Genomic DNA, 21,443 nt, shown 5'->3' with positions numbered 1-21,443 from the left:
TTCAATAAGGAGACAATCCTGGATGCTCCTGTGTGATTTTGTGAAGCCTTTCAAGTCTTCTTTTGTCAATGCTGCTTTGGACAGATCTTCCCTGTTTGCCCTCAAAGTGAAAGACACACTCTCCAGGTCTGAGAAGGATGGAAAGACCTTCTCTGTTACAGGAGTATGTTTTTTCATCCCTCCGAAGGACCCTTTCTAGGAACCAATTTGAGGGACAAACTATGTGGTTCAAAAATCCCAGGGTCTTTTCCATTTGGGGAAGGTTCCCTCAGAGGCAGAGTGGGTAACCCTAATGGAAGACACTGCCCATGTGGCAGAGGTGGTCCACAAAACCAAGGGTTGAGAGACACATTTTGTGACAGATAGTATCAGCGCTTCTGAAAGGAGGCATGATTGTCCCTCTCTGGAGGCAATTGGGGGCCTTTTATCTCTGCACCAGAGAGCATGGCTAGATATCACAAAAGATACTTGGGTGCATAGAATTATTTCCAGAGGTTATATAGTTCCATTTTCTCTTCGACCACCATCCTGTCAAAAGTTTCCTGATGTTCCACCCAATCAGAGGAAAGAAGCAACACTAGACCTACAAAATCTGCTACAAAAAAAAAGAGTCATCTAAGAGGTCCCACCAGACTAGAAAGGATCCAGAACTTACTCAGATTCTTTTTAGTGGCAAAGAAAACAGGGGACTGGAGACCAATTTTGGATCTCAGCAACTTGAACAAATTAATTCAACACTCAAAGTTTCAGATGGTCATGGTTCAGTCCATACTGTCTTTTCTAGGCAAGGATAATTGGATGTGCTCAAAAGACTTTCAAGATGTGTATTATCAACATAAAAATGAACAGGCACTTCAGAAGTTTGCTATGCTTCTGGCTGGGAGACCGTCATTACCAGTTCAGAGTCCTACCCTTTGGTCTCAACACAGCCCTCAGGGTGTTCACCAAATGCATTGCAGTGGTAGCAGCTCAGTTACTTTCTTTACAAACACAGGAATCCATAGGAGCACATCTCAATACAATATCTGCAACAGCCTCACTTCCCTTAAACAGAGCTCAGACTTTGAGATTCCAAGTAGCAAAAATTATTCAGAGCAGCAGAATTTCAGCCCAGTTAATTCTTTAAGCCTTGGGGTCAATGTCAACAGCCATAATTCTTGATCTGATGTTGTCAGTTTTCATTCATTCCTCAACTAATGTATTCAGATTTAATCCTTAGATCCGACTCAGCCATTATACTAGCTCATGGCCTTCAACAAACTCTGGAGCTCCTTCCCTGCTCATAATGTACCACCCTAACATCTATCAGATCTTATTTGCTGCTTTTGCACCTAGATGTGGTCACCTTCAGATCCGTGTGTGCAGTCCTTTTTGATATTTCCTATCTAAAAAATACTTATGTGTGACTATTTCTTTAATCTTTAAATTTTAGTTTTATTTTTAAGTCATTTCTACTGTCCCTTTTTGTACATTTTGAGTGTAAGCTTTCCTACCATCGTTGGTGGGCCTATCTTTCCTCCCCTACTCCCTTTTACACTTAGCATGTTCGTCTTTCATTACCATAGTTGTTTTTTTTTTTTCCTGTCTACAAGATTATTGTAGTTCTTTAATGCCATTGTTGGTATTTAACTTTTCTTTTTCCTTCTCATTTACCAAAAAAAAAAGTTTAGTTCTACTCTTGTTACAAAAATTTTTTTCCCTTAAAATGTCGGAAAAAGGTCCAACAGGATTTAAAAGTCTGATAAGAGTGGGCATAAGTTGCCTTATTTTGATGCCCACAATGTTTGCATGTATTGTTTGGGCCCAGATCATTTACAACAGGATTGCAGTATCTGTCATAGGTTCAACCCTCGAGCACTAGCTCGCAGGAAAAATAAATTGATTTTAAAAGGCTTGCTGCCAACTTCTTTCTCTGACACCATCACTGGGGTTCAAGTCCACCAAACACAAAAATAAAAAAACATTACAAAAAGGGATAAGTGTTCTGAGTCTCCAGCCTCTTCTTCCATGGAACCTAGAAAGATGAAAGGGAAGCTGGATCCGAAAACCACTTATGATCTGACCCTATTCAGATCTGATCAATCCTATTCTGGTATCTACAAGATCATATCCTAAACCTTTACCAACGATAACGTATTCTCCTAGTTTGGACCCAGTCCCAATCAGAGTGCCCTCTCCCTTTTTAGAGAGGTGCTCCAAATCACCATCCCTAGTATCTTCTCAGGTAGACTCTCAGGAGTCTCAAGTAAACAGATGTGGTGAATATGATGAAGAAATTCTTCATAAAGCAAATTCAGGTGGGAGTTCTCACAGTTCCTGCCCCTTTGGGTCAAGAAGTCCGATCATCTACTACCTCACCCATTACAGCTGCTTCTCTAATCAAACCTATGTTTTAGAGTCTTTGGATCCAAGAGTTCTGGTTCCATCTGGTTTGGATCCAAAGAAAGACCATCTTTGGATCCAAATACTGCTCTGAGTGCACCGGCTCTGATATCCTCTGAGCAGGATGACTCTTGGAGCCAAAGCATCCCTGTCAGATCCAGGAGGTTGGAGTCAACTCCAAGATTTTTGGATCCATCTCTTCCTCTCACAGCCTCTGCATTGAACAGCTCGGCTCTGACTTCCATCTCAGGTCAATTATTTTTGGGGTGGAGGGAGATGACAAACTAAAAACTTGATTTCTCAGCTCCATTGTCTTCCTTCTCCCCGGAGCGATCTGCCTTTGAGGTTGTGAAGAGAGTTTTCTCTGCTCTGGCAGGTCAGATGGGTCCTTCCCCCTCGGATCCACCCTCTACTTCTCAGATGATTTTGCACCATGATCCTCAATATTCTACCTTATAGGAACAGCCAGCTCAAAGCTTCCAGACTACCTAGCAGGGTATCCTAATCTCTTCTGATAATTCGCCAGACCACCCCACTGAGGAAGTCCCTAGGAAGAGAAAGTGAAAAAGGAGGCACTTGGACTCTCCTCAAGATTCAGTCACTGAGGATACTGATTTTGATGGAGAGGGGTCTCCAAAATCACCACTCAATGACTTCTCATTTGGAGACATTCTTGAGATCCTTAAGAAGAAGTTTGGCTGGTCTTCCCAAGACTCTTCTCTGGAGGAATCAGTTTTTCTGGAAGCCTTTGGGACTGGCCCATCTACCTCCTGGGTTGCTCCACCTGCCAGTGAGCTCATTGATTTGATTTCTAGGCAGGAGTGGAAGGAAACTAATATGATCGAGCCAGTCCCCAAGAGATCAGACTGGATTCTGGCTCCATCATTAGACAGGGAATTTTGGGGTAAAGGGGTGCCAGGGAGATTCCATGGCTATGTTGGCAGCTACAAAAAAGGAACTTGCAGAGCAGAGTTCCACTGTTCATCCTCCTAATAGAGATTCTAGAGTGATAGGTTTTGGAAGTGTGTTTATGCTACAGTGACTTTTGCACTCACATCGCTGAACATTTGGCACATTTGATGAGAGTTCAGAGAGATGTGATTAAAGAGTTATCAAAATATCATTATGGAACCAAAACTACCTACGCTTAATCTTCAGTAGTCTCTTAGTTGGTTACCCTACTAGCTATATCCAGTTTGTCCATGAGGCTTATCTGACATGGCACAGAAGGTGCCTCAAGGGCTGCTGGTTCAGGTTTTTCCATCAGGAGGCATGCCTGGATGTGCCTGTGTGATTTGTCTGAGCCCTTTAAGTCCTTGTTCATCAATTCTCCCTTTGATAACACTTCTTTGTTTGGCCCCACAGTGATGTCTTTGTTTGGCCCCACAGTAAAGGGCACACTGTCCAGTTGTGAGAAAGACAGAAAGACCATCTATGCAGTGGGCATGTGTTTTTGACCCATCAATGAACTTCTTCCAGGAATCAATGGGGAGATCAAAAAAATGTGGTTCAGAAAGTCTCAGGGTCCTTTCCAGGACACATGAGGTGGTAGTTGCCCCAGAGGCAGAGGAGGGAGCAATAATTGAAGACAACACCCCCATGGCAGAGGAGGCCAACAAAACCAGTGGGGGGGGGGCTAGAAATTCCTTTTCTGACAGACCCTTTCATCATCCTGAATGGCGGCCTGATTGCCTACCTCTAAAGGCGGTCAGGGGGTCACTTATTCCACCAGAAAGCCTGGCTAGATATAACAAAAGACACTTGGGTGCAGAGAATTATTTCCATAGGTTTTATAATTCCATATTCCCTACCTCCTCCATTGTCAAGAAAATTTTCCAATATTCCACATAATCAGAGGAAAGCAGCAGCACTAGAAATGCAAAAGCTGCTAAACAAATATCATCCAAGAGATCCCACCAGAACAAATAGAATCCATAACTTACTCGTGCCCAAGAAAACAGGGGACTGGAGACCAGTTTTGGATCTCAGTGTACTGAACAAGTCAGTTCGACACACAGAATTCCAGATGGTCATGGTTCAGTCCATTCTGCCCTTTCTGGGCAAGGATGTCTGGATGCCCTCGACAGATCATCAGGATGCGTACTATCACATAAAGATGAACAGATGATCTAGAAGGTACTTATGCTTCTGTCTGGGAACAGTCACTATCAGTTCAGAGTACTGCCCTTTGGCTTCACCACAGCCCCCAGGGTGTTCACCAAGTACAAGGTAGTGGTAGCAGCTCACTTGAGACTGCAATGATTCCAGGTGTTTCCATATTTGGATGACTGGCTCATTACTGCCTCAACCAGGCATTGACTAATAGAAGCACAAGATTAAGTGCTACAGACTTGATCACATCTCAGAATAACCATAAATTACAGCAAGCCTCATTTACAACCACCTCAGACACTGGAATTCATAGGAGGAGTGTTCAACACAGTATCTATGGTAGCTATGCTTCCACTATCTAGAGTGCAAATGATAAGGATGCAGGTGGGGAAAAATAATTTAAATTTGCAGCACCAGAATTTCAGCCTGATTGATTCTGCAAGCCATGGGATCAATATCAGTGGCAATAATTTTAGTCCCTTTAACAAGATTCCAAATGAGAATTCTACAATAAGTGCTGGCAACACACACTGGTCAGTGCTTTCTCAACCCATGTCAGCAAAGATAAAAATAACTCAGGTACACAAACAATACCTTTTGTGGTGGATCTAGTCACAACAATTGTTACAAGGTCATCCTTTCATCCTCCCTCAGTCCAAGGCAATAGTGATCACGGATGCTTCTCAAATTGGGTGGGGGAGGCATTTCCTGGGGAAAACATTACAAGGCACTTATTGTCCCGAAGAGGTCAACTTGCATATCAATGTTCTGGAGATGAGAGTGGTGCTTTTGGAGATGCAGGCATTCCAAGACTCTCTTCTTCTTGAGACAATTGCAGTCCAGAAAGACAACATGTCAGTAGTTTGGTACATCAACAAACAAGGAGGAGTCAGATCTTATTCCCGGTGTCAAGAAGCCCTCAGACCATGGCAATGGGTGATATCTTCCAAACTCTTTCTAATAGCAATGCATATTCTGGGGAAGTCCAACATGATAGCTGACAAACTGAGCAGGTCTATCTTACTACCTCACAAATAGTATCTCAAAAGCAAAGTGACAGAAATGATTTTCAGTCAGTGGGGGCCAGCCTTGCTGCAGTCTTTTTGCATTTTCCCTAAACAACAATGCAACAGCTTCTTTGTCCTGATCCCCCCATCGGGGGAATCCGAGAGGGGTGCTCAACTCCATGACTGACCCCCCAGTCTTTTGTATTCTTATCCTTCGACTCCCTGATTCTCAAATTCCTTCTGAAAGCAGCCCGGTTGAAGAGCAAAGTCATCCTTATTACACCTTACTGGCCTCGATAGATTTGGTTTCCCTTCCTTTGGCCTCATCTATTATATCAACCTTAGATTCTGGATCCAGTTCTAGACCTTCTTTCTTACCCAATAGGCATGGTTCACCTGGATATCTCGAATCTCAAACTAATAGCAAAGTTTCTCCAATTCTTTAATAGCCAGGCAACCAGTGCTCTCTTCCCCTATCTGTTCCATACTTTTATCTTCCCATGAGCCTTCTACTAGGAAGCTCTACAGGAGTAACTAGAAAAGGTTTGTTTATTGGCTAGAGCAAAATTAGATAGACCCCTTCTCAGCACCAATTTAATCTGTTCTAAATTTTTAGTGAGATTATTTAATGAGGGTACTAGCTCATCAACTATTAAAGTTCAACTTGCAGCAATCTCTAACTTTCATGTGGGAATCCAAAATTCTTCACCAGCTTCCAATAAATTGTGCAAGGCCTTTTTGAGAGGTACCCTTCTGCTAAGACCCTGTTATAGAGACCACATGATGCCACTGGATTTAAATTTGGTACAGCAAGCTTTAATTCATTCTCCTTTTGAACCTGCAGCTAAATATGATCTTAAATTTTTAACCTGTAAAACTATCTTTTTAGTTAAAAAAACATGAAGGAAGCAATCCTGGTAAAAAAATCCCATTAAAAAATCCAAAAACTGTAAAAAAACAAGCACTCCAAGAGACCAGAACTCTTATTCACAAAAACATTTATTGGCATGCAACTTAAAAACAAACTTCCAATGTTATAAAAATGTTGTTAAAATCAATTAAAATACTTGAGAAACAACAATGGGACAACCATGGCAAAGCACATATATTTAATAAACAATAAGCAGTAAACAGATAAGCGCTTTCAGAGATGCCTCCTTCATCAGATCAGTATTGATCCCTTCATGCCAAAAATAGTTTCTGAATTTACTCAACTGAATTATTCAGCTCCCTGTCTCTTACCCTAGTCAACAGAATAAGGGAGAGGGAATTCTTTAATACCTAGACATACACAGACAACTCATAGTTTATCTATTGCAGTACATATACCCTCCTTTTATCCCTTTTACTAATCACTTTCTCTGGCAGTGTGGGGTATCTTTTCCAATTTTTATTCATTTTCCACCCAGTCATTTTTAGCACTCGAACTACACCTATATGCTTTAGCTACCCTTCTTAGGGGCAAGAAAGTCTGGAATTTTTGCATATCTGTATGTCCATTTTATGCTATTACATCTGAGTGTGTTAAGGGCTAATGTGCAGCACACAAGAAGAGACCCTGAGCTTGCAGACTGGTCAGATGTATGGTTATCATGGTTGATATGTCCCATGAGTAAGGAGTTCTGCAATAGTGATCTAGTTGGTCATCTAGCACTATGGTAAGTTAGCTACACAGCTGTAAATTCCCCCTTCTTTTTTCCATCTGAGTAAGATCCAGTTAGTGCAGAGTGGTAATCCTCTGAGCTGTTTATGAATTGCCTCCTGTGCCCAGGGTGCATGGTTTGATTCCTTCCACATTTGTTTACCTACTGTCAAACACTGAGCAAGGCCCTTAACTAGGGATTATTCCCAGGTCACCCATGAAAAGGGACATTTTGTCCAGTGGTCTTTTCTTTTCAACAAATAGGTTAAAAAAGATACAGGAGATAGGGCATGCAAGAAATGCAGACTTGATTAACTTACACAGCTTAAATATTAGCCCACTTGGCTTTGCAATCTCAAAATAAAACAGTTAAAAACTTCATAAGAATGCCCAGTCCCCATATCCCTTTTAGGAATGGGCTGTCTTACAAGCAACAAGAAAGTATCAGGCTGTAAACCTCACCTATGCCCAATTCTTAGTTCCAAGCTTCTTTCCTATGATCATTCCTTAAGGAACTAGCTTTCTAAATGTAGTCCTCCAGACTATTCTCTTTTTTGCTACAGTAATTGGCAGTTAAAAGGAACATGTCTAGTCTAATTGCTGTGTGAATGAATGTTCCCACAGTTCGCACATCCCTGTACATTCTCAGAACACACTGAGCACTTTTAAAGGCACAAATGCATTTTACATAGTCAGCAGGCTACAGTATCACAGATGTGCACAATTTATGCAGCGTGTTGCAATGTGTGTGTGTGTGTGTGTGTGTGTGTGTGTGTGTGTGTGTGTGTGTGTGTGTGTGTGTGTGTGTGTGTGTGTGCGTGCATGTGTGCCTGTGTGTGTGCATGTGCGCGTGTGTGCGTGTGTGTGTGTGTGTGTGTGTATATACATAGATAGATAGATATGGGAATATGAGTGCAGGTCAGATAATCAGATCTTTTTTGTCTACTTGGGACTTGTCAATCACAGTTCATGGGAGTCCAGGATTTATCCCTCTCTACAACACCCATCTTAAAGCCATTTCAGTGATTTAATGGATTGTGTTTTGCCTAAATGGGTCATTGTAAGTTGATTGATATGGCAATTGACAAATGCTGATGCACTGTCATAGACACATACACACACACACATACACACGCGTGGACATACAATAGACACACATGTATATTTGCTAGTTTAAATGCTCATTATTATGCAATTTTACTTCGAAATATAGTATTTATTTTGCTGCTTTATAAAATGGACAATGTAGCATATGGTGTAGCTCTCAAAGGGAATGGTGCCTTAGCAGTATTTAGAGTGTCAGTATGTAAGTTGTGAGGTTTGGTTTCCAGTCTGTTGTATAATTTGAAAAGTAAATCTGAAGAATTGGCAGCATATCACATAATGTCTGGTTCCAATATTTTTTTTAGTTAAAACCAAATCTTACCATCACCAGGAATACTAAATAGTGATTATTAACTCTAATTTTTATTGGTGTGATTATATTTTTTAGCTCTGATTTACTTATGATTTATTAATGGAATAATGTGCTGATTAAAAGGATACGTTTCAGACATTGCTGTATTAAACTGACATCAGAACCAGTTTATATATCTCTGCTAAATGCTGTGATTACAGCATACAGTCATTAAAACATTTGATTATAATTTCTGTAGGAGCACTAATGTCTTATTATGAAACTTTGAAAAATCTTGTACTTAGTGGTCACAAAGCTGTTTAATGCAGAAAGCAGATGACATTACCTTTATTTTTTTTTCAGAATTACAGATCATGTTTTGAAGTTACACTAGGTGTCTTGGGAGACTTGAGTCAACCCTATGAAATCCTTAATTCCACTAGTAGAAACTTCTTGACCTGGCCAGATGACTACAATGGCATTTACATTTTCAAAGCAAAGATACTTGACCCAAACTTCAGGTTAGTTATTTATGTGAGCTACTTAATTTAGTTTACAGTAGAAAAGGGTTATTAACCCTCTAAGCAATTCACATAGTGTTGAAGTGAATAACTGTTAGAAAGAAACAAAAATTTAATACAGAATACATGAATATGACAAATCTTAATATGGTTTGTTTTATTTTCATTAATGTATGTGTGCCTTTGGCTAAAGTAATTTAATAAAGGTGTTTAAAAAAATTTCCTGATGATGTTAAATCTGAAATTTTAAATTCTCCCTTAAGTAAAGAGACTATGTCTGGGCTTTCTGCAGCTTAGGTGCTTAAAGAAGTGTGACGAAAGAGGAAAAATGATTCAGGGAATGACTCAGACTTTTCAACCCTCCTTTTTCAGACCAAATAAAATGTTTCCCTCCTCTTCAGCCTTCTTCTCCAATAAACAGTTTAAACAGAAAGGATCTTGTAACTAGGGTTTTTATAAACAATGGGAAGGAGGCTCAAAAAAAAAAATCAAAAGCCTCCAAAAATCCAAGACAGTCCTCTTAGTCAGCTTGACTGTCCATATTTTCATATTTCGCCCCCCCCCCCCTACTATCCCACACTGGCAACCTTTCAACCTTGTCCCTGAGACTTCATCTTCCCTTTTTAGTATCAGATAATCTCAGACAGTTGAGATGTTCATCATTCTCACTGCTGCAGTAGTCTATGGGTTGTATCCAGCCAAGGATACAGCAACTGGCCAACTTCCCAAAGCTCTAATACTTCCAACATTGTCACTCTGACTGCCTATAGGTTAATCTCTTTTGGACAGAACAATAAAAGCAGCCAGAGTTATTGAAATCATTGGTACTTTCTTGCCATGTCTTGCAGATGGACGTTTGAGGATTCTCTGGAAGAACAGTTAGCCAAGGCTTCATGTCAGACAAATAAGACTCTGTGTCATTTTGTGACTGGGCTTATTCTTCACTTATTTTTAGGATTTTTTTTTATGTTTTTTGGCAGTCAGAAGGTGTATTTTAAAAGGAAAAAATAGACTGTTGTGTGAATGCTTATGTATACTTCATGATAATACATTTTATTGCTTTTTTATTGGGCAGTTCACTTTTGAGGAAAATGTCTCTGTCTGGACAGGGAATTTTGTTTGTGTGCTACTTCTGTAAACATTGTGTGGTGGATTTAAAAACTGCTGGAGAGGTTGTGTGCCGTTTATGTTAAATAAGTAACAGCTTACCTTCTGATCAACTCCTGTCAGCATAGCTCACTGGCTATAAGGCTTCTTCTTCAGCTATAGCATGGATACTTACCCATGTCCTGCTGCACCTTCTCAAAATGTGCCTAAAAGAAAAAGCAGTTAAAACATGAATCTTTGTGTTTAGTGTGGGCTGCTTTTATTCCTCAGGTGATGGCAAGTGAAGCTATAGTGGCCACTGCTGGTTCCTCAAACCACTTACCTATTTCCTCAAATCACTCTGGTATAGCCTTGCTGGCTACTATGGACTGGGGATCAGACATGTCCTCCATGTCTGTTCCAGTATCTGACGTGGGCATGGGAGAACTATCCATTTTATTTATTTATTTATTTATTTCAGTTCAGACTGGGGAAGTCCTAAAAAGAGCCCATTTTCAGTGGAGGTCTGGGAAGAAAATCTCCAGTAACAATGACAAACATATTAGCATATATACATACAAAGCAAAGAAGGCATACAGCTTTATGCAGCATTCTACAGCAAAAAATCTACATTCTACAGTAATAATAAAATCTAGCAACTGTACAGTCTAAAAGTCATTAACAGTGAATTACAACTGAGGACGAGAAATTGTTGGAAATAAACTTTTAACAACATTTGGAGGCTAAGGAGGAGCAGGAGGGGAAATGATGTGAGTGCAGAGATGATGCATATAGTTAGAAGGTGGGTTTTGATGTAGGAGGGTCCTATGTGGGGAAGGAGCAGTGGCATTCCCACTTTGAAGATAGGCAGGAATGGAGGAGGGATTTAAAGTTAGAGTGGTTATGAGTATTTCTAAGGGAGGAAGGAAGAAAGTTCCATAGTTTAGCTAAGGAGCAGGATAGCAGAGAGCGTCCAGGTGGCCATAAAGTTTGTAGATTTTGATCAGGTTCTGATTTTCTGACCTAAGTGAGTGATTAGGAATATAAGAGTTTAAGGAGGTGGAGATAGAGGGACAGGAGGATGGGTTAAATATGAGCTTATGGGCAGTGGTGAGTTTAAGGAGGTTCAGATAGTTGGGAAGCTCGAGCCATTGCAGTGAGTGGAGGGAGATGCAATGATGGGATGAGTTCCTAGAGCTGGTGAAGAATTTGCAGATTTTATTGTAGCAGGCTTCTAATTTAGTTTGAAGGCTGAGCTGAAGATTCAAGAACAGAGGAGCACCATACATTAGGGAGGGGAGAAGGTATGTGGAGGTGAGAGTCTTTTGGGTGGTATTTTAGATACAAGAGACACCTCAAGAGGGTCTTTTTGAGGTGGTTGGGGAATGAGACCTCTGGCTAAGGATGATATGCTGCCCCTAGCCAATCTTCCTTTAGGGTTGTCCCTAGGAAGAAGAAACAGAAAGTTAATCATACTGAAAATAAGATGTTTTCTGTTTGTAAAACTCTTGATGTGAAGTTGTTCAATCTCGTCGTTCATTCTTCACTGATGGGTTCGGAGCTGATCCTCGGCTCCAACACGGCTGACTACCAAGCTCAAAGTTTTCCAGTAGCTTGAGACCCAACCCCTTATCCCACAATGCACTACTGGAATTACCTCAGATCTAGTTTGCCACGGCATGGATCTCTTGGTTTTCAGCGTTGCTCGAGAGTATTGTGGGAATTTTCAACTTTCAGCAAGTTTTTCCATTGCATTTTTATATCTTTCTACTATTATATTTACATAGTATTACCTAGTTTAGCAGATTTTTCTGTTTTTCCCCATTTCCCAGTAAATCTCTAGTGCTTGCCTTCAGCCTGTTGGCCTTGGGCCTTTTCTTACAGCTTGTTAGATTAGAGTTGCCCTTGTTGGGCTTTTTGATATTTGGATTACTCTTGTTACTAGTTGCCTTTTTTGGGCTGTTTGTGCTGTCTTTTGCATTGTTGTTTGTAGTGAATTAGATTACTCATTTCGGAGTTAAACTATATTTATATAGTTAAATAGTGTTGTTTTTTTGATCTTGTGAATTTTTTTTCAGGACATTAGTTGCTATGTCTGAAGAAAGGGAAAAGCATCCTAAGTCTGGGTTCAAAAAGTGCCCATATTGCGGACAAAAGATGTCTGTTATGGATGCCCATGTGCAGTGTGTGTACTGTTTGGGTGAGGTGCACCTGTAGGAGTCATGTAGTATCTGCCACTCTTTTTCTACTCGAGTGCTTGCAGAAAGGAAGAGGAAGGTAGTTGACAGAAGTATTATTAAACACCCTTTCTCAGAGGCAGTGTCTGACCAGGATGGGGCCAGCAAATTGTTCAAATCTTCCACAGAATCCAGGACAAAAACAGGGAAAAAGTTGGAAAGTGTTGTGACTTCAGCTCCACTGGCTTCGGAGCTGACATTCTGTTCTTTTCAGACCCGGGACACTACTTTGGAACCGGTTGCCGAAAAACCTCCCTCTCTACTTCTCCAATCGGCTCCATCTAGTCACTTCCCCGGGTCTTCGGTCAGCCTGTCCGATCTGGATATGGACCAGCTGGTTCAGAAGATCTTAAAGGCACCAGGCCTAGCTAAATTGCTGTCGGCTCAGACCCAACCATCAGAGCTGAAGACCATTACTCTTGAATTGTCTGCTCCTCCTCCGAGCCATACCGGACCTTAGGAGCCAGAGGAGGCTGACCTGATGATTGTGGATCCCTTGGAGCCGACACCTGTTCCAGAGTCATTGGTTTCATCAGCTCGGATGTCCTCGGTGCCTACCAGGGACTCTAGGAGCTGACACTCTGCAGTCGGGTCCGGGGAGGATAGTCACATGGACTTGTCGGTGCCAACTCTTCCTCTCGGGGCTTCAGCTTGGGTGAGCTCGGCTCCTACCTTGGGCTCGGAGCACACGGCTTTGGTACAGGAGGGGATCGCGGCTCCTCCTGATCCATCGACTCCTTCTCATCAGAGCCATTGTGCATTCGAAGCCATGAGGCGAGTGTTGTCTCCTAAGACTCCTCATCTCCAGATCTGGCCTCTTCCTCCCCTAAAGTGCCTGTGTCAGTTTCTGTTTCATCCGGTCATCCCAAGCGTAGAGTCCCAGAGCCTCAGGTAGCCCCACAGGGCACTCCCTGCTTTTCTGAGACCTCTCCAGAAGCTCTCCCTGAAGAAGTTCCCAGGAAGAGATTATGCAAGAGGAGGCATTTGGACTCCCCACAGGAGTCTCTAACATTAGACATCAACTTGGACGAATCAGAAGGGTCCCCTAGATCCCCCTCTGAGGACGTCTCCTTTGCGGAGATTCTTGAAATTCTTAGGCAGAGGGGTGATTGGCAGTCCAAGAGCCCTACTGAGGATGAGTTGGTTCTCCTGAAGGCATTTGGGTCTCAACCTTCCACCTCTTGGGTGTCTCCGCCCTACGATGAGCTTATGGATCTGGTCTCTCGTAGGGCATGGGAGTCACCAGAATCTATGGAACCTGTCCCTAGGAGGCCTAATAAGTATATTTCTACCCCCATAGATAAGTCCTTTGTGACCAAGGGAGTCCCTGTTGATGCCATGGTGGTGGCAGCAGCCACCAAAAAGGAAATGTCTGAGACTTCCTCATCTATCCATCCTCCTAACAGAGAATCCAGGATTATGGATAGATATGGAAAATGCATGTTTAGTTCAGCGACTTTCTCACTCAGATCACTGAACTACTTGACCCATTTTACCAGACTGCAGAGAGATCTCCTTAAGGAGTTGGGAGATACTCTTCAGGGTGCTGTAGCTACGAGTGTATCCGACAAAGTTGCTACCCAGCTTGCTACCTTAATTCAATAGTTAACTCGTCCATGCGTCTCGTATCTTACGCAGCTGATGGTTCGAGTAGAGCTGCAGGTAGAGAAATTGCTCTTCGTAGACATGCCAGGATGCGACTCTGTTCCTTCACGGAACCCTTCAAGTCTTCCTTTACGAATATCCCGTTTGACAGCTCATCCTTGTTTGGGCCAAAGGTGAAGGAGACTTTGACCAGGTGTGAGCAAGAAGGAAAGACTCTGTCTGCTGTCGGAGTCCATTTTTCCACCCCCACTCGACCCTTTCCTAAAGGTCAGAGGGGAGGAAAGATGTGGTTCTGGAAAGGAGCCTTTCAAGACACGTGTGGAGAGCCCCCCTCCAGAGGCAGAAGAGGGGATTACAATGGAAGACACCGCCCTCATGGCAGAGGGGGTCCACAACACCAGGGTGACAGAGATCACTTCTCTGGTCAGTCCTACCAGCGCTCCTGAAAGGAGGCCTGGCTGTCCTACTCTGGAGACAGTCGGGGGTTGCTTGTCATTGTACCCAGAAGCCTGGCTATATATATAACAAATGACAATTGGGTACAAAGTATCATTTCCAGTGGGTATTTCATACCATTCTCCACCCAGACCCTTCCCATCAAAAAAATCCTGGACGTTGCACCCAGTCACAGGGAACAAGCAACAATAGAGGTATACTGATTGCTAGAAAAAAGAGTCATCCAGCCAGTCCTGGCAGACCAAACAGGATTTGGAACTTACTCAAGATTCTTTTTGGTTCCAAAGAAAACAGGGGACTGGAGATCCATTTTGGATCTTAGCAGACTCAACCAATTTGTGAGGAAAGAGAAGTTCCGAATGGTCACTCTACAGTCCATACTTCCCTTTTTAGGGAAAGACAATTGGATGTGCTCAATCGATCTCAAGGATGCATACTACCACATAAAGATGGCCAGACCATCCAGGGATCACCTGCGTTTCCAGCTGGGAGACAATCATTATCTATTCCGAGCTCTGCTCTTTGGTCTCACTACAGCCCCCAGAGTGTTCACCAAGTGCATGGCAGTAGTCATGGCTCACCTGAGGCGTCTAGGATTCCAGGTGTTTATGTACTTGGACGATTGGCTTCTTACCTCCACCACCAGGCATCAACTTCTTCAAGCGAGAGAGGCTATTCTGACACTCTGCAATTGGCTTGGCATTACAGTCAACTTTGAAAAGTCTGCCTTGTTGCCATCACAGCATATCATTTTTATAGGGACAGAATTAGACACATCAACCACCACTCCGCCTTCCACCAGAAATGGTTTGTATTCTTCACCAATGCATCACGTCCTTGGTATCAAAGAACAGAGCACCAGCTGCAGAGGTATTGAAAGTACTAGGATTGCTGGCAGCAGCAATCTTGGCAATCCCGTTAGCAAGGACGCATATGTGGATTCTTCAATGGCTCCTATTCACGCAATGGTCTTACCAAGAACTTCCAGTGAATCACACAATCCTGATAACGAATTCTTGCAAGAAGGATCTTCAGTGGTGATTGACGTCTCTTCATGTCACAATAGGACGTCCCTTTATGCTACCCCCTCCAGTTGCCACTGTGACCACAGACGCTTCCCTGATAGGGTGGGGGGGCATTTTCAGGGAGAGACTGCCCAAGGCACATGGACAGATCAAGAATCACATCTGCATATCAATGTCCTAGAGATGAGAGCAGTACTTCTAGCATTGCAATATTTTCAGGACTCTCTTCCTCTAGGGACAATTGCAATACAGACAGACAACATGTCAGTGGTCTGTTACCTGAACAAGCAAGGCGGGACCAAGTCTTACCCCTTTTGCCGAGAAGCCCTCAGAGTATGGCAGTGGGCAGTGTCATCCCAGTGCTTTCTGTTAGCAACGCACATCCCGGGCAAATCCAATGTCATACTGGACAAACCAAGCAGGGCAATTTTATTGCCCGGTGGTCCCTCAAACAAGAGATTGCGGACAGGATTTTCCACAAATGGGGCCAGCCTTCCTGCGACCTGTTTGCCAGTCATATCAACAACAAATGCAGAAACTATTTTGCCCTGATTCCCCCGCCAGGTCAGTCCCGAAGGATGCTCTTGTCCATGATTGGCCCCTGGGTCTCCTCTATGCATTTCCCCCAATTCCTCTGATACCCAGATTTTTACAGAAAGCAAAGTTGCTGGGATGGACAATCATCCTCATAGCCCCTCATTGGCCTCAGCAGATTTGATTTCTGTTTCTTTACCATCACATTCTGGAAGACCCATGGATCCTGGACCCAGTTCCGGACTTATTGACACATCCATCAGGGAATCTCCATCCTTCATTGCAGACATTGAAGCTAACCACTTGGCTGCTCCAATTCCCTGCATAGCCAGGCTTTATAATCTTTCCCATGACACTAGTCAAATTTTGTTGGCTTCCCATAAGCCTTCCACTAGAAAGTTGTATTGTAGTAAGTGGAAGAGACTTTTCATTTGGGCTTCCTACCATAATATTGACCCTTACCAAGCACCATTGTCTTCTATTTTACAATTCTTGACAGAAATTTTCAGCAAAGGAGCAGTGGGTGCTACGGTGTGGGTACAACTAGCTGCTATATCTAATTTCCATCTAGGGATTGATGGATTGAATATTATGGCTCACCAATTGTCTAAAGCTTTTCTAAAAGGTTCCTTTCACATGAGGTCTCCAGTGAAGACTCCTTATTCTCCCTGGAAATTGAATTTTATGTTATCTCGCATCATTATTCCTCTCTTTGAGCTTGCATCATCTTGTGAGCTAAACTTTCTATCGTGGAAAACTATCTTCCTAGTAGCCATCACTTCAGCCTGCAGTGTCAGAGCGCTAAGCCCTACCCATCAAGCCTCCTTTTTTGTTCTTTTTTTTTTAAAGTAGGTTGGTATAATGGTGAAGCTGTTTACCTCACAGACACAAAGCACAGGGTTTGATTCTCAGTAAAGGGAAACTGGTTATGCTTGAAATGGTCCACAAGGGCAGCTAGCCTAGTATTTGCCTATGAAACCTAAACTATGAAACTCCTTATATGGTCTTTCATGCTGACAGAGTATCTCTCAGGACAAACCCATTCTTTATGCCTAAAGTATGTTCAGAGATTAACATCAATCAAGTCATTGAGTTGCCAGTTTTCTTCCCTAACCACACCAACAAATTGGAATATATGTTGCACAAACTTGATGTTCACAGACAACTTAGATTTTATTTAGACAGAACAAGAGATTAGGAAATCAGATCAGCTTTTTGTGTCTTTTTCTGAGGCCAGGAAAGGTAAACCAGTCATTAAAACAACTCTAAGTGGCTGTCGGATTGTACCACTTACACCTATTCTTGTCATAACATGCCCTTGTCTAGTAAGGTGAAGGCTCATTCAACCAGAGCAGTTTCTACCTCTTCAGCCTTTCAAGCCAAATTACCTCTTGACAACATCTGTGCTGCAGCCACATGGTCTAAACCTCACACTTTTATAACTCATTACAAAGTGGATAAGACCTCCAGGGACAGGGCTTCATTTGGTTCTACGGTTCTGAAGAGTGTACATCAGTGTGCCACCCAGGGTTAGGGTGCTAGGGACGCTACCCATCAGTGAAGAATGTACGGCGACATTGAACAACTTCACATAAAGAAGTTATGTACTCACTATAACATTCCATGTAAGTTGTTTCATCTCGCCTTCATTCTCACGTACCTCCCTCCTTCCCCCTCCTGGTTGGCAGTTGACCTGGAGGCTGTCTTCATCCTGGTTTCTCAATGTGTCTTCATTCCTAAAAAGGAGGTCATTATTTTTGGAGGTCATTATTTGCTGTTCCAGCTTGGTTGATTTGGTTTATCTGGTTTTTGGCACTTTTTTGTTTCCTTGTCTTCATTCCTAGGCAGAATAATTATAGTATCTCTATATGGTATGCAGCAAACAAGATCTGAGGTAATTCCAGCAGTGTATTATGGGATAAGGGGTTGGGTCTCGAGCTACTGGAAAACTTTGAGCTTGCTAGTCGGCCGTGTCAGAGCTGAGGATCGGCTCCGAACCCATCGGTGAAGAATGAAGGCGAGATGGAACAACTCACATGGAACATTATGGTGAGTACACAACTTCTTTTTTTTTACTTTAGCTAGGAGTTTATTTCAGTCAGTCAGTTCTGGGTACCAAATGCCTCCTTCAAACTATCATGCCCTTACTTTTAAGAAAGAGGATGCTTTTTCTGATGATTCTGATATTGACAGAGATGGGGTTATATCACCTGAGATTTCTATAGCCCAACACTCTGACGTTTTAGATAGTGAGACTGAAAATGTAAACATGTCAGTTTTCTTTTTTGCTGAGACTCTTTTAGACTAAGGATCCCCAGGATTCACGAAGCCTCCGTGTAAGAGTTATAACTCTTACACGGAGGCTGCAGTTAAACGGAGTGATGTCAGCATGCTTTGCATATTCATGAGAGCATGCTGAATCACACCTAAGTCTAACAAGGTCCGTGTAAGACAGTAGGGGGCGTGTCCGTAGGCTGAGCCCTGCAAGCGGACACGCCCCCAGAAGTGTAAAAGTGCCCAAAGTAAACACCCACAACAGAATCCACTGAAATGTGACTAAACACAACACAACACATGCCCCCACGGACTATGAACATAAAATATATATAAATGAACATGTTATATTTATTTTTTTAAATTGTAAAGATGTTTAACCGTGAGTGCGCTCGTTTGCCGGGCGTGCCTGTAGCGCAGCTACAGTTAGCAGTCAGTGGGAAAGCATAAAAAAGGCCAGCACCAAGGAAGGTTAAAAAGTAGTTTAATAAAACTGAAACTAGACCGGTTTCAGCAGCAAGGCTTTCATCAGTAGTATAGTCAGCAAAAAGCACTTAGTCATCATCTTATATAATGTTCTTTAAGGCATCTATATGACATCACTTCCTGATATGTCAAAAATGCAAACAAGGCAAAAGTAATTGAAAAATACAATCAAGGCAAAAGTAATTGAAAAATACATAGTTCAGTAAACAAAAAAGTTTGCCTGAGTTGCATGCATATCTCCAGATTATAATGAAAAATCCAAAGAGACACAGTATGCTGGTATATCAATGATAATAAACAAACTTAATAAGAAACATACAATAAAGGGTAAATGCCCAAAAATAAACCCGAAACAAAAGTCAGGTTATAAGAATTCTGGTGTTGAATACCAGCCACAGTATCCTAAAATGATCTGAAATGCAAAAACCTAAGCAATGCAACCTGATAAGAAATAAGTACATATCGTAATGCAAGTGATGGTTAATTACAAATTATAATTTATCATTTAATCCAGGAGGAAAAGCCCCCAAGTTTAATGATCCACCTTTTTCTTTGGTATTTAGGATATCATGCCAACCTGTTTTAAAAGATCGATTCCCTATGATATGATCAATGATGGTGAATGTAAATTTGGCAGTGGGATGTTTGATAACATGTCTATATAGTGCATTAGTTAATCTTCTGTTTCTAATGTCACCAAGGTGTTCAGAGATCCTGACACGAAACTGTCTAGACGTTTGGCCAATATAAAATGCATGACATGTACATGTGGCAAGATAAATAATCCAGTCTGAACTGCAGTTACCAAAAAACTGTATGTCGTATATTTGTCCAGTGTTCATTGATATACCAGCATACTGTGTCTCTTTGGATTTTTTCATTATAATCTGGAGATATGCATGCAACTCAGGCAAACTTTTTTGTTTACTGAACTATGTATTTTTCAATTACTTTTGCCTTGATTGTATTTTTCAATTACTTTTGCCTTGTTTGCATTTTTGACATATCAGGAAGTGATGTCATATAGATGCCTTAAAGAACATTATATAAGATGATGACTAAGTGCTTTTTGCTGACTATACTACTGATGAAAGCCTTGCTGCTGAAACCGGTCTAGTTTCAGTTTTATTAAACTACTTTTTAACCTTCCTTGGTGCTGGCCTTTTTTCTGATTTTGGGTCTAACAAGTGCTCTTGCCGTGCACCAGCCTAACTTGCTAGCTCCTATACACTACATTGATTTTCGTTTGTGCTGGCTGTTGGCGTTTGGGAGTTCTACCATTCAGGTGGTCATCTTTTTTGTGGATTGCTTAGGATTTTCATCCTGGACATCGTTATTTTCGGATGCATGGCATCTACATCGCTTTCTTTTAAAGGATTGACTTTTGGTCATCCTTTTTTTGGTTTTGTTGGATTATCATGTTTATCTAAGTTAATAAGTGAGTATATTGGATGCATTAACGCTGTTGAGTTTATCGTTTGCGTTTACGTGGTTGCAAGTGTTTTCCACCATCTTTCGGATTGGGATTTGTTTTCAAGGTCGTTGTGGTTTCCATACTGTTTTGGACATATCAGGACTTGAGGATCGATTTGGCCTTTTGGGACATTGTTTGGAACAACTTTTTAAGGGTCCTAATACATTTCAAACTTCATCTTTCCAGGTACTGTTCTTGACATCTATTTTTGGATTAATTTTCATTGGTAATTGTTTTACCATAATGAAGAATTTTTCTGTGACAATCATTTAACTGTCTGGATGGTGTTGTTAAGTCGTTTTTCTTGAATACTGGACTTTAGAGAACTGTTGTAGCACAATATAACAGTGCCATTCTTTCAGGACTTTTCATGTATGTGTTCTTAGTTTATAACACGTGTATATTTCATATTATTTTGCCTAGTCGTTTTTTTTTTTTATATACTGGATTTCTGAGTACTGTTGTAGCATAATACAACATTGCTATTTTTTCAAGGACATTTCATGTATGGGTGCTCAGTTTGTAATATGTGCATAATTTTATTCTATTTCATTTGATTATGATGAACTAGCCATTGTTATATACACTAGGTTGATACAATATTATTGCTTATATCTGTTCATTCCTATGTTCCTACTGGTTCATGTTTTGTTTCACATTTGAGTCAATATTGGTCACATATTTTGAGGGCTTTTGTTTTGTTTGCCCAGTGTTGCACTCAGGTCTTCTTTTAGAATAATTGCTGGGTATACAGTGCTGACAATAATCATCTGTACATTTATACCTTTGATAACAATTTCATCTGAGGACTGTATTGAACAATTATTGATTTCTTAATATTGTTATCTGATTTAAATAAGGTGCATAAGTGTGTCTGGCTTAAATTCATTACATATTGGTATACTCCATATGGATTTAGCCACCTCTGAACAACTGTGGGTTGTGCATTACTCAGAACATTGCATTTTAGACATTACAGGCCTTTGACTTTTTGGTCTGTATAGCATTTTGCTTAGGTGCTAGGGTTAATTATTCCCTATATATAGTGTTACATTAGCTATTTATTCTGGCTTCAACTTCTTTGTGACTCTGATTGAGATTTTCTTTTTGGACTTATTATGATTTGCCAATTCAACCCTTAAGAATAAAAGAATCTTTTCAGGGTTCATTTTTTTATTTTATATCTTCTTCCTCCGGTTCATTGCA

Source organism: Protopterus annectens, chromosome 1.part2 (assembly GCF_019279795.1).
Source record: "Protopterus annectens isolate FY-2018-M chromosome 1.part2, PAN1.0, whole genome shotgun sequence".
NCBI classification, from domain to species: Eukaryota; Metazoa; Chordata; order Ceratodontiformes; family Protopteridae; genus Protopterus; species Protopterus annectens.
Note: the sequence above shows the minus strand (reverse complement) of the source record.